The 14,388-nt window shown below is 44.9% G+C and overlaps 1 pseudogene; it reads left to right on the forward strand.

The window, feature by feature from the left end:
- The first annotated feature begins 4,364 nt into the window (after positions 1-4,364).
- Positions 4,365-5,532, forward strand: LOC136163151 (large ribosomal subunit protein eL6-like; annotated as a pseudogene).
- Positions 5,533-14,388: the final 8,856 nt, after the last annotated feature.

Below are 14,388 nucleotides of genomic sequence, written 5' to 3' on the forward strand. Positions count from 1 at the left end.
GAGCCGGAAGCGGCAAGGCCCCTTCCCAGACCTGGGCCTCTGGCATGCTCCCTCCCGATGCCTTTTTTTTCCACTTAGCCCCTCTGTCTGGGGAGGTCTTTGACTCAATCGCAGAAGAATGCCAGGCACTATAACAAGCCGAGGGGCTGGATGTGTTTAATCAGAGGGGCCTTGAGTAAGGGGTGGGGGTGGGGCGGCCGTGTGGAACCACTTGCGGGCCAGGGTGTTGTGATCTGTAGGCCTGCTGGCTGTGTGCATGCCACATGGTTGTGTGTGTACTGTGTGGGGAGGGAGACTGTGGAACTGTTGTGTCCACATGTGACTCTGATGACTGGGGTACACGACTGTGAGGCTGTATATGGGTAGGTGACTGTGTGATCACAGGGGAGTGATTATGTGAGTGGTGATGGTGCTGGTTGTGGACTGTCTGCGAGGCTGGCTGTTGTGGCTGTGTTGTGGGGCATCTATATAGTTGTGTGTGTGATTGTGTGCCCGCGAGAGAGTGGGGACTGAAGTGTGTGGGTGTGGCAGAGTGTGCTTACAGCAGCTGTATGGTGTGTCTTCTGAGTGTGACTAGGGCCCCCAACTATATGGTCATTAATCCATGTTTCTGAGTGTGCTGCCTGGGGTGGTATATTTATATCTCTCTGTCTAGTGCAAGGGGGTGGGGGATTAACACCCAGGGCAGCCAAATATACCCTTGTAAGGTATGCACGAGAAAAAGTCAGGTTTTGGAGGCTGCTGGTCATTTTCTGACTTACCTCAAAAATATTCCAGGGGAGGAGGTTGGCAAGGCCTCCGGGGCTGGTCATTTGACAGCCGCTGCCAGTCCGAGGGGAGCTGAGGGAGCTCGGGGAAGGTCTGCCAGCAGTACTGTTTAGTGTGGTGCTAGGCAACAGGCAGAAAGGGTGGCGGTGAGAAGGGCTGTCCCTTCCCCTCCAACCCCCAGCCCAGGACCTGGCCCCAGGCAGCCCCCCAGGACTGATTCCTTAACCTCTCTCAGCCTCCTCCTACGCCCTTCTTCAGGCTGAAACACTGAATCCCCTGGGGTCCCAGAAACACCTCTAGCTCTTTGTTTTTGCTGTTCCCTCTGCCCAGAATACATTTCCAGCTCTTTACATTCACTCATCTTCAGTCATCACCTCAGAAAGGCCTTCCCTGATGTGCCTATCCCCCACATAAATGTCCATCCATTTACTGTGTGTCCTGTCACCCTGTTTATTTTCTAAACACGTACTGCAGTCTTTAATAGTATTGTTCATTTTCCATTCCTTTCTTTTCCGCTTCCCCCACTAGAATGGAAGCCAGAAAGAACACTTCTGTGTCCCCAAGGCCAAACACAGGGCCTGGTATGTGGTAAAATCTCAAAAACTTCTTGAATGAATGAAAGAAAGAAGGATAATCCTCCCTAGGCCAGTTCAGGCAACATCTGATGCCTGTTGTGTGCCAGGTCTGGGCCATTCGCCACCAAAGAACTCAAGGAAACATATACCCATGTGCCCAGGCTGTGTACATCAAGGCAGAGGGAGGTGGGTGAGGCCACAGGACTCCATTCACTCAGCTAACATGGACCCTTATCCTCTGCTGGACCCTATGTCAGAGCAAATGGCCTTCTTTGGCCCAGGGCCCTGCCTGCAAAGAGCTCACAGTGAAGAGGATGCTGGAACTGTCCCCTGGGGAGACAAACCCCTACGGAGAATAATGCCAAATCACTGAGCTGAGTGATGGGCTAGGCACTGAGAACTGAGGAAGCCAGGGATGGGAGAGATTAACTCCAGGCCTGGGAACAGCCTCCTGATCGAAGTAACTTGGGCCTGGAAGAGGAGAAGGGGTGTTACAGTGTCAGGCCGCTTAGAGAGACAAACAAGCCCTCTGCCTCTCAGCCCCTCCACAAAGCCGAGTTCACTAAGAGAGAACCCCCCTGGCTTCCTACTCTTTGCCTACCCTGAATTCTCTGTGCTTCTCTGCCCTGTCCTGTGTCCAGGGGCTGACTCTCGCTGACCTTGGCCTCCTTGCCGTATGGTTTCAGGTGAAGTTTGGCCAGGAGGAGACACTGCAGGGGATCAGAGGGAAGGAGGAGAGTGAGACCGGGATATTTATGATACTGTGATTTTTTGTTGTTGTTCAATCGCTAAGTTGTGTCCAACACATTGTGACCTCGTGGATTGCAGCAGGCCAGGTTTCCCTGTTCTTTACAGTCTCCCAGAGTTTGCTCATGTTCATTGAGTCAGTGATGCTATGATTTTGGCAGGTACTATGTGGCAACCCACTCCAGTACTCTTGCTTGGAAAATACCATGGGCAGAGGGGCCTGGTAGGCTACAGTCCATGGGGTTTCGAAGAGTCTGACTCGACTAAGTGACTTCACTTTCACTTTTCACTTTCATGCATTGGAGAAGGAAATGGCAACCCACTCCAGTGTTCTTGCCTGGAGACTCCCAGGGACAGAGGAGCCTGGTGGGCTGCTGTCTATGCGGTCGCACAGAGTCGGACACAACTGAAGCGACTTAGCATGTTCCTCCAGTAAAAGTCACAGCTCCTCTTGAGTGGCCTGCGACCATGGATACAAGTCTGGCCAGGTTTATTAACAAGGCTCCTTCCCTTACCTCTTCAGGCTCTGAGACTAGTGACTCTCTTCCACTGTTGTGAGCCCCAGGGTGCTTCACTATTTGTGCCCACACCTCTGTAAATAGTTCCTTCATTAAACCTTTTTCTAAACAACAAAATTCTGTAAAGCAATTATCCTTCAAAAAAAATAATAAATTAAAAAAAACAACCTTCTTCTGGCAAATACTTTGGTGGTCCTCTGCTTCCTACTGAGACCACTAAGGTAAGAACTAAACCTAGGGAAGATGAATCCTTGGCAGAGAATTTGGGGAGACCTTCTTTCTTTCTTTTTTTAAATTTCCTTGGCTGCACAATATGGCATTGTGGGATGGAATCATAGTTCCCTGATCAGTGACCAAACCCAAGCCAGGGAAGTCCTGAGGAAACTCTCTTTCTAATCACAACTCAAAACCAGAATCAGAAGATGTTGTGAACTGTTACAAAGCCACAGTAACCAAAACAGCATGATACTGGCATAAAAACAGAGACACAGGCTAATAGAACAGAATAGAGAGCCTAGAAATATATCTACACATTTATGGTCAATTGATCGCAGCCATGAAATTAAAAGACGCTTACTCCTTGGAAGGAAGGTTATGACCAACCTAGAAACCATATTAAAAAGCACAGATATTTCTTTGTCAACAAAGGTCTGTCTAGTCAAGGCTATGGTTTTTCCAGTAGTCATGTATGGATGTGAGAGTTGGACTATAAAGAAAACTGAGCGCCAAAGAATTGATGCTTTTGAACTGTGGTGCTGGAGAAGACTCTTGAGAGTCCCTTGGACTGCAAGGAGACCCAAGCAGTCTATCCTAAATAAAATCAGTCCTGAATATTCATTGGAAGGGCTGATGCTGAAGCTGAAACTCCAATACTTTGGTCACCTGATGAGAAGAACTGACTCACTAGAAGAGTTTCTGATGCTGGGAAAGATTGAAGGCAGGAGGAGAAGGGAACGACAGAGGATGAGATGGTTGGATGGCATCACCAACTCAATGAACATGGGTTTGGGTGGACTCCGGGAGTTGGTGATGGACAGGGAGGCCTGGCGTACTGTGGTTTATGCGGTTGCAAAGAGTCGGACACTACTGAGCAACTGAACTGAACTGAACTGAATGTATAACAAAGGAGGCAATGGTATACAATGGAGAAAAGAAAATCTCTTCAGTAAATAGTGCTGGAAAAACTGAACAGTTACATGTTAAAGATTAAATTAAAATATTTTCTCACATCATATGCAAAAATTAACTCAAAATGGATTAAAAACCTAAATGTAAGACTGGACGTCATAAAACTCCTCAAAGAAGACATAGGCAGAACACTTTTTGACCTAAATCATGGCAATATTATCTTCAATCTGTTTCCTAAAGCAAAGGAAATAAAAGCAGAAATAAACAAATGGAACCCAGTTAGACATAAAAGCTTTTGCACAGCAAAGCAAACTATCAGCAAAACAAAAAAGCAACCAGCTGAATCAGAGAAAATATTTGCTAATGATATTATCAACAAGGAGTTAATATTCAAAATATATAAATTGCTCATACAACTCAACATAAAAAAATTAAAAATGGGCAGAAGACCTAAATAGACATTTTTTCAGGGAAGACCTACAGATGGCCAACGGGCATGTGAAAAAGATGCTAAACATCATTAATAATTGGAGAAATGCAAATTAAAACCACAATGAAATATCACTTCACACCTGTCAGAATGACTACCATCAAAAAGACCACAAGTAGCTCTTTCCCATCTTGAAAGATGGCAGGTGAAAAAGCTGAGAAGCCAGATACAAAGGAGGAAAAACCTGAAGCCAAGAAGGCTGATTCTGTTGGCAGAGTTAAAAAGGTTAAGAAGGGCAACCCTAGGGCTGCTGAAATCCTGTCCTGGTCAGAGGAATTGGCAGATACTCCCAATCAGCTATGTATTCCAGAAAAGCCTTGTACAAGAGGAAGTATTCAGTAGCTAAATCCAAGCTGCAAAGAAAAAGCTGACAGTCTTGCTATTGCCACAAAACTAGTTGGTGGTGACAAGAATGTGTGCACATGCTAAGTTGCTTCAGGTCTTTCTGACTCTTTGCAACCCTATGGACTGGGGCCCACCAGGCTCCTCTGTCCATGGGATTCTCCAGGCAAGAATACTGGAGTGGGTTGCCATCCCCTTCTCTAGGGGATCTTCCTGCCCTAGGGATTGAACCTGGGTCTCATGCATTGCAGGCAGATTCTTTACCACCTGAGCCACAAGGGAAGTCCAAGAATGGTGTTTCTCAAGTGATTAAACTTTGCAAAATTCCTAGGTATAATTATTCTACTGAAGATGGGCCTCGAAAGCTGTTGAGTCTCGGCAAAAACCCTTCAGTAACATGTGAGAAAACTGCATGCTATCATCACTCCTGGGCCCAATCTGAGCATCCTCACTGAGCACCACAAAGCCGAGAGTGTTGGTTCCCTGAAACAGGTGAGCAGTGGCTTGTTACTTGTGATTGGGTCCCCTCAATCGAGTTCCTGGGTATAGAACAAAATTTGTCATTGTCACCTCCACCAAAATGGATACTAGTGGTGTGAAGGCCCCAGAACATCTCACTGATGCTTACTTCAAGAAGAAGGGGACTTCCCTGGCTATCCGGTGGTTAGGACTTCATATGTCCACTGCAGGGGGTACTGGTTTGATCCCTGGTCGAGAAAGTAGGATTCTGCAAGCCCAGCGGTGTGGCAAAAAAAAAAAATCTACGTAAGCCAGGCACCAGGAAGGTGAGATCTTCAACAGGGAGAGAGAGAGAAATACAAAATTACAGAGCAGTGCCAGGGTGATCAGAAAGCTGTGTACTCACAGATTCTGCAGAATCAAAGCTGTTCCTCAGCTCCAGGGATAATTCCACTCTGTGTTTGCTCTCACAAATAGAATTCATCCTTGCAAAATAGTGTTCTAAACTTCTTAAGAAAAACCTAATTAAATAACTGGTCCATTAAAAAAAAAAAAGACTATAAGTAACAAATGTTGGTGAGGATGTAGAAAGAAGGGAACCCTCAGGGAATTCCCTTGGCGGTCCAGTGGTTAGGACTCCATGCTCTCACTGCCAAGAGCCCAGTTTTTATCCCTGATCAGGGAACTAGGATCCCACAAGCCACACAGTGTGGCAAAAAAATAAATAAATAAAAGAAAATAAAAAAGAAGAGAATCCTCATACACTGTGAGTGGAAATGTAAATTGGTGCTGCCACTGAGGAAAATGGTGTGGAGGTGTCTCAAAAATCTAAAAACAAAACAAAACAAAAAAATCTAAAAACAGAACTGCCATCAGTTCAGTTCAGTCTCTCAGTCGTGTCCAATTCTTTGCAACCCCATGGACTGCAGCACGCCAGGCTTTCCTGTCCATCATCAACTCCCAGAGCTTACTCAAACTCATATCCATTGAGTCGGTGATGCCATCCAACTATCTCATCCCCTTCTCCCACTTTCAGTCTTTCCCAGCATCAGGGTCTTTTCCATTGAGTCAGTTCTTCACATCAGGTGGCCAAAGTATTGGAATTTCAGCTTTCAGCATCAGTCCTTCCAATGAATATTCAGAACTGATTTCCTTTAGGATGGACTGGTTGGATCTCCCTGCTGTCCAAGGAACTCTCAAGAGTTTTCTCCAACACCACAGTTCAGAAGCATCAATTCTTTGGTGCTCTTTATAGCACCGAAGCTTTATAGCACTTTATAGCTCTTCTTTATAGTCCAACTCTCACATCCATACATGACCATTGGAAAAGCCGAAGCTTTCACTAGGTGGACATTTGTTGGCAAAATAATGTCTCTGCTTTTTAATATGCTGTCTAGGTTAGTCATAACTTTTCTCCCAAGGAGCAACCGTCTTTTAATTTCATGGCTGCAGTCACCATCTGCAATGATTTTGGAGCCCAAAAAAATAAAGTCTCTCACTGTTTCCATTTTTCCCCCCATCTATTTGCCATGAAGTGATGGGGCCAGATGCCATGATCTTAGCAGTCTGAATGCTGAGTTTTAAGTCAACTTTTTCACTCTCCTCTTTCACTTTCATTAAGAGACTCTTTAGTTCTTCTTTACTTTCTGCCATAAGGGTAGTATCATCTGCATATCTGAGGTTATTGATATTTCTCCCGGCAATCTTAATTCCAGCTTGTGCTTAATTCAGTCCAGTGTTTCTCATGATGTACTCTGCATATAAGTTAAATAAGCAGGGTGACAATATATAGCCTTGACATACTCCTTTCCTGATTTGGAACCAATCTGTTTTTCCATGTCCAGTTCTAACTGTTGCTTCTTGACCTGCATACAGATTTCTCAGGAGGCAGGTCAGGTGGTCTGGTATTCCCATCTCTTTCAGAATTTTTCACAGTTTGTTGTGATCCACACAGTCAAAGGCTTTGGTGTATTCAATAAAGCAGAAGTAGATGTTTTTCTGGAACTCTCACTTTTTCGATGATCCAACGGATGTTAGCAATTTGATCTCTGGTTCCTCTGCCTTTTCTAAATCCAGCTTGAACATCTGGAAGTTCATGGTTCACGTGCTGTTGAAGCCTGGCTTGGAGAATTTTGAGCATACTTTGCTAGCATGTGAGATGAGTGCAGTTGTGCGGTAGTTTGAGCATTTTTTGACATTGCGCGGCAGCTGTGCAGCAATGGAGCAACTTTGAGGAGATACCCCACATCCAAGGGCAAAGGAGAAGCCCCAGCAAGACAGCAGGAGGGGCAAAATCACATTTAGAATCAAACCCCATACCCGCCAGAGACACTCAGAGGGCTCAAACAAACCTTGTGTGCACCAGGACCCACAGACCCCACAGAGACTGAGCCAGAACTGCGTTTGAGTGTCTCCTGTGGAGGTGCGGGTCCGCAGTGTACTGCAGGGGCGGGGGCTCTGGGTGCAGCAGACCTGGGTGTGGCATAAGCCCTCTTGGAGGAGGTTGCCATTAACCCCACCATAGAGCTGCCAGAACTTACACAGGCCTGGGAAACAGACTCTTGGAGGGCACAAACAAAACCTTGTGTGCACCAGGACCCAGGAGAAAGGAGCAGGGACCCCACAAGAGACTGACCCAGACTTGCCCGTGAGTGTCCAGGAGTCTCCTGCGGAGGCGTGGGTAGGCAGTGGCCTGCTGAAAGGTTGGGGGCACTCTGTGCAACAGTGTGTGCATGGGACCTTTTGAAGGAGGTCGCCAGTGTCTTCATCACCTCCACCATAGTTTGGCCTCAGATCAAACAACAGTGTGGGGAACACAGCCCCGCCCATCAACAGAAAATTGGATTAAAGATTTACTGACAGCATCGAAACATGTATATTATCTAGGGTGAAACAGATCACCAGCCCAGGTAGGATGCATGAGACAAGTGCTCGGGCCTGGTGCACTGGGAAGACCCAGAGGGATCAGGTAGAGAGGGAGGTGGGAAGGGGGATCGAGATGGGGAATACATGTAAATCTATGGCTAATTCATGTCAATGTATGACAAAAACCACTACAATATTGTAAAGTAATTAGCCTCCAACTAATAAAAATAAATGAAAAAAAAAAAAAGATTTACTGAGCATAGCCCTGCCCATCAGAACAAGACCCAGTTTCCCCCTCAGTCAGTCTCTCCCATCAAGAAGCTTCCATAAACCTCTTATCCTTCTCCTTCAGAGGGCAGACAGAATGAAAACCACGATCACAATCACAGAAAACTAACCAATCTGATCACATGGAACGCTGCCTTGTCTAACTCAATGAAACTATGAGCCATGCCGTGTAGAGCCACCCAAGATGGACGGGTCATGGTGGAGAGTTCTGACAAAACGTGGTGCACTGGAGAAGGGAATGGCAAACCACTTCAATATTCTTGCCTTGAGAACCCCATGAACGGTATGAAAAGGCAAAAAGATAGGACACTGAAAGATGAACTACCCAGGTCAGTAGGTGCCCCATAAGCTACTGGAGGAGAGTGGAGAAATAACCTCAGAAAGAGTGAAGAGACAGAGCCAAAGCAAAAACAACACCCAGTTGTAGGTGTGACTGGTGATGGAAGTAACATTCGATGCTGTAAAGAGCAATATTGCATAGGAACCTGGAATATTAGGTCCGTGAATCAAGGTAAATTGAAAGTGGTCAAAAAGAAGATTGCAAAAAAAAAAAAAAAAAAAAGAGGAGATTGCAAGAGTGGGCATTGACATTTAGAAATCAGCGAACTAAAATGGACTGGAATAGGTGAATTTAACTCAGATGACAATTATATCTACTACTGTGGGCAAGAATCCCTTAGAAGAAATGGAGTAGCCATCATACTCAACAAAAGAGTCTGAAATGCAGTTCTTGAGTGCAATCTCAAAAACGACAGAATGATCTCTGTTTGTTTCCAAGGCAAATCATTCAATATCACAGAAATCCCAGTCTATGCCCCAACCAGTAATGCTGAAGAAGCTGAAGTTGAGTGGTTCTATGAAGACCTACAAGACCTTCTAGAACTAACACCCCCAAAAGTTGTCCTTTTCATTATAGGGGGCTGAAATGCAAAAATAGAAAGTCAAGAGATACCTGCAGTAACAGGGAAATTTGGCCTCGGAGTAAAAAATGAAGCAAGGCAAAGGCTAACAGAGTTTTGTCAAGAGAACGCACTGGTCATAGCAAACACCCTCTTCCAACAACACAAGGGAAGACTCTACACATGGACATCACCAGATGGTCAATACCAAAATCAGACTGAGTATATCCTCTGCAGCCAAAGATGGAGAAGCTCCATACAGTGAGCAAAAACAAGAGTGGGAGCTGACTGTGGCTCAGATCATGAACTCCTCATTGACAAATTCAGACTTAAATTGAAGAAAGTAGGGAAAACCACTAGGCCATTCAGATATGACCTAAATCAAATCCCTTAAGATTATACAGTGGAAGTGACAAATGGATTCAAGGGATTAGATCTGATAGACAGAGTGCCTGAAGAACTATGGGCGGAAGCTCACGACATTGTACAGGAGGCAGTGATCAAGATCATCCCCAAGAAAAAGAAATGCAAAAAAGCAAAATGGTTGTCTGAGGAGGTTACAAATAGCTGTGAAGAGAAGTGAAAGGCAAAGGAGAAAAGGAAAGATATGTCTATCTGAATGCAGAATAGCAAGGAGAGATAAGAAAGCCTTCCTCAGTGATCAGTGCAAAGAAATAGAGGAAAACAATAGAATGGGAAAGACTAGAGATCTCTTCAAGGAAATTAGAGATACCAAGGACAGAAATGGTATGGGACTAACAGAAGCAGAAGATATTAAGAAGAGGTGGCAAGAATACACAGAAGAACTGTGCAAAAAAGATCTTCATAACCCAGATAATCACGATGGTGTGATCACTCACCTAGAGCCAGACATCCTGGAATGTGAAGTCAAGTGGGTCTTAGGAAGCATCACTACAAACAAAGCTAGTGGAGGTGATGGAATTCCAGTTGAGCTATTTTAAATCCTAAAAGATGATGCTATGAAAGTGCTGCACTCAATATGCCAGCAAATTTGGAAAACTCAGCAATGGTCACAGGACTGGAAAAGGTCAGTTTTCATTCAAATCCCAAAGAACTACCATATGATGCAACAATTCCACTCCTGGTTATATATCCAAAACACACACACCCACCCACATACACACACACACACACAAAACTGAAAACACTAATTCAGAAAGATACATGCACCCCTATGTTCATAGCAGCATCATTTATGATTGCCAAGATATGGAAGTAATCTAAGTGTTTATCACCAGGTGAACAGATGAAGATGTGGTCTATATATACAATGGAGCTTCCCTGCTGACTCAGATGATAAAGAACCTGCCTGCAATGTGGGAGACCCGGGTGTGACCCCTGGGTTGGAAAGATACCCTGGAGAAGGGCATGGCTACCCACTCCAGTATTCTTGCCTGGAGAATTCCATGGACAAAGGAGCTTGGTTGGCTACAGTCCAAGGGACTGCAAAGAGTCAGACATGACTGAGTGACTAACACACACATGCACACACACACCCACATACACACACACACACACATACAATGGGATACTACTTGTCCATAAAAAAGAACTAAATTCTGTCATTTGCAACAATATGGATGGACTTGGAGGGTATTATGCTAAGTGAAATAATTAAATAGATAGACATATGGTGGTGGTGGTGATTTAATCATTGAGTCGTGTCCGACTCTTGCAAACACATGGACTGTAGCCCACGCTTCTCTGGACATGGGATTTCCCAGACAAGAACACTGCAGTCGGTTGCCATTTCCTTCTCCAGGGGATCTTCCCCACTCAGGAATCGAGTTCACTTTTTGTTCCCTGCATTGCAGGTGGATTTTTCACCGCTGAGCTACCAGGGAAGCCCAAAGACATATGATCTATATGATATTATGTGTGGAATCTAAAAATTAAAACAGACTAGTGACTACAACCTGGAGGAGGGCATGGCAACCTCCTCCAGTATTCTTACCTGGAGAATCCCCATGGACAGAGGAGCCTGGTGGGCTACAGCTCATGGGGTTGCAAACAGTGGGCCACGACTGAGCAATTAAGCATGGCACATAGAACAATGACTATAACAAAATGGAGACAGACTCACAGATGTAGAGAACAGAATAATACCAGTGGGAAGAAGGAATGGGGGCAAGGCAAGAGACGGGCAGGGGGTTCAGAGATACAAACTGCTATGAATGAAATAAATGCGCTACAAGAATATATTGTACCACACAGGGAATATAGCCAATATATTAGAATAACTTTAAAAGAAGTATAAGCTTTAAAACTGTGAATCGATAGGTTGTACACTAGTAACTTACATGATATACATCACGTATATCTGTATATACATGTATATATATGTGTATACATGTATATCATGTATATACATCAACTATATCTCAATTCTAAAAAGATTTATAAAAAGAACAAACCATTTTCTACTCCAACAAAAAAGCTGTGAACTGATTAGAATCCCATCCTAGGTGAACAGTGACCTCCTGGCCACCACTCTGAGCAAAGTCCCAACCATAAAGGTCCATCTTAACTCACCTGACTGGGCTTAGGAGAATGGATCAGGGAAGGACCAAGAGTTGTGGGGGGGATGACTGGCAGAGGGATGAGATGGGAAGAGAGGCTCCGGGGGGAAGAAGCAGGGAGGGGAGTGTTGGCATGGCAGCAGCCTCCACCCCCAGAAGGCAAGCCTGACCCTCAATTCCCGGTCAGTGAAACATGCCACTGATACCCTCTTCACAGGACTGTGAAAAGTAATTAAACATGAGGCTCGGCACAAGGGTGATTGGAAGTGAACTCGCTTCTTGGAAGCTCAGAGTAGTACATTTCCCATTATTACTGGTGCTGAGTTTTCGATGTGCCAAGAGCTCCAGCAAGCCAACTAGACCTGGGAGGAGGATGGTTAGAGATGCCCTAGTAGGGCCCTCCAGCCCACTGTTTCAAGGGAGCCAGGTACAAATCCAAGCTTCGTAGGCAGCAGACCTGAGTCTAAAATCTGTTGTTGCTGTTCAGTCACTCAGTTGTGTCCAACTCTTGGCGACCCCATGGACTGCAGCATGCCAGGCTTCCCTGTGCATCACCAACTTCTGGAGCTTGCAAACTCATGTCCATTGAATTGGTGATGCCATTCAACTGTCTCATCCTCTGTCGTCCCCTTCTTCTCCTGCCTTCAATCTTGCCCAGCATCAGGGTCTTTGCAACTGAGTCAGCTCTTCACTTCAGGTGGCCAAAGTATTGGAGCTTCAGTTTCAGCATCTGTCTTTCCAATGAATATTCAGGGTTGATTTCCTTTAGGACTGACTGGTTTGATCTCCTTGCTGCCCAAGGGAATCTCAAGAGACTTCTCCTAATGACTGAATTATTTTTTTCATTGTCATTGTTATCATTATACCTGACATCCTGGAATGTGAAGTCAAGTGGGCCTTAGGAAGCATCACTACAAACAAAGCTAGTGGAGGTGATGGAATTCCAGTTGAGCTATTTTAAATCCTAAAAGATGATGCTATGAAAGTGCTGCACTCAATATGCCAGCAAATTTGGAAAACTCAGCAATGGTCACAGGACTGGAAAAGGTCAGTTTTCATTCAAATCCCAAAGAACTACCATATGATGCAACAATTCCACTCCTGGTTATATATCCAAAACACACACACCCACCCACATACACACACACACACACAAAACTGAAAACACTAATTCAGAAAGATACATGCACCCCTATGTTCATAGCAGCATCATTTATGATTGCCAAGATATGGAAGTAATCTAAGTGTTTATCACCAGGTGAACAGATGAAGATGTGGTCTATATATACAATGGAGCTTCCCTGCTGACTCAGATGATAAAGAACCTGCCTGCAATGTGGGAGACCCGGGTGTGACCCCTGGGTTGGAAAGATACCCTGGAGAAGGGCATGGCTACCCACTCCAGTATTCTTGCCTGGAGAATTCCATGGACAAAGGAGCTTGGTTGGCTACAGTCCAAGGGACTGCAAAGAGTCAGACATGACTGAGTGACTAACACACACATGCACACACACACCCACATACACACACACACACACATACAATGGGATACTACTTGTCCATAAAAAAGAACTAAATTCTGTCATTTGCAACAATATGGATGGACTTGGAGGGTATTATGCTAAGTGAAATAATTAAATAGATAGACATATGGTGGTGGTGGTGATTTAATCATTGAGTCGTGTCCGACTCTTGCAAACACATGGACTGTAGCCCACGCTTCTCTGGACATGGGATTTCCCAGACAAGAACACTGCAGTCGGTTGCCATTTCCTTCTCCAGGGGATCTTCCCCACTCAGGAATCGAGTTCACTTTTTGTTCCCTGCATTGCAGGTGGATTTTTCACCGCTGAGCTACCAGGGAAGCCCAAAGACATATGATCTATATGATATTATGTGTGGAATCTAAAAATTAAAACAGACTAGTGACTACAACCTGGAGGAGGGCATGGCAACCTCCTCCAGTATTCTTACCTGGAGAATCCCCATGGACAGAGGAGCCTGGTGGGCTACAGCTCATGGGGTTGCAAACAGTGGGCCACGACTGAGCAATTAAGCATGGCACATAGAACAATGACTATAACAAAATGGAGACAGACTCACAGATGTAGAGAACAGAATAATACCAGTGGGAAGAAGGAATGGGGGCAAGGCAAGAGACGGGCAGGGGGTTCAGAGATACAAACTGCTATGAATGAAATAAATGCGCTACAAGAATATATTGTACCACACAGGGAATATAGCCAATATATTAGAATAACTTTAAAAGAAGTATAAGCTTTAAAACTGTGAATCGATAGGTTGTACACTAGTAACTTACATGATATACATCACGTATATCTGTATATACATGTATATATATGTGTATACATGTATATCATGTATATACATCAACTATATCTCAATTCTAAAAAGATTTATAAAAAGAACAAACCATTTTCTACTCCAACAAAAAAGCTGTGAACTGATTAGAATCCCATCCTAGGTGAACAGTGACCTCCTGGCCACCACTCTGAGCAAAGTCCCAACCATAAAGGTCCATCTTAACTCACCTGACTGGGCTTAGGAGAATGGATCAGGGAAGGACCAAGAGTTGTGGGGGGGATGACTGGCAGAGGGATGAGATGGGAAGAGAGGCTCCGGGGGGAAGAAGCAGGGAGGGGAGTGTTGGCATGGCAGCAGCCTCCACCCCCAGAAGGCAAGCCTGACCCTCAATTCCCGGTCAGTGAAACATGCCACTGATACCCTCTTCACAGGACTGTGAAAAGT

Source organism: Muntiacus reevesi, chromosome 3 (genome assembly GCF_963930625.1).
Source record: "Muntiacus reevesi chromosome 3, mMunRee1.1, whole genome shotgun sequence".
Taxonomy (NCBI): Eukaryota; Metazoa; Chordata; class Mammalia; order Artiodactyla; family Cervidae; genus Muntiacus; species Muntiacus reevesi.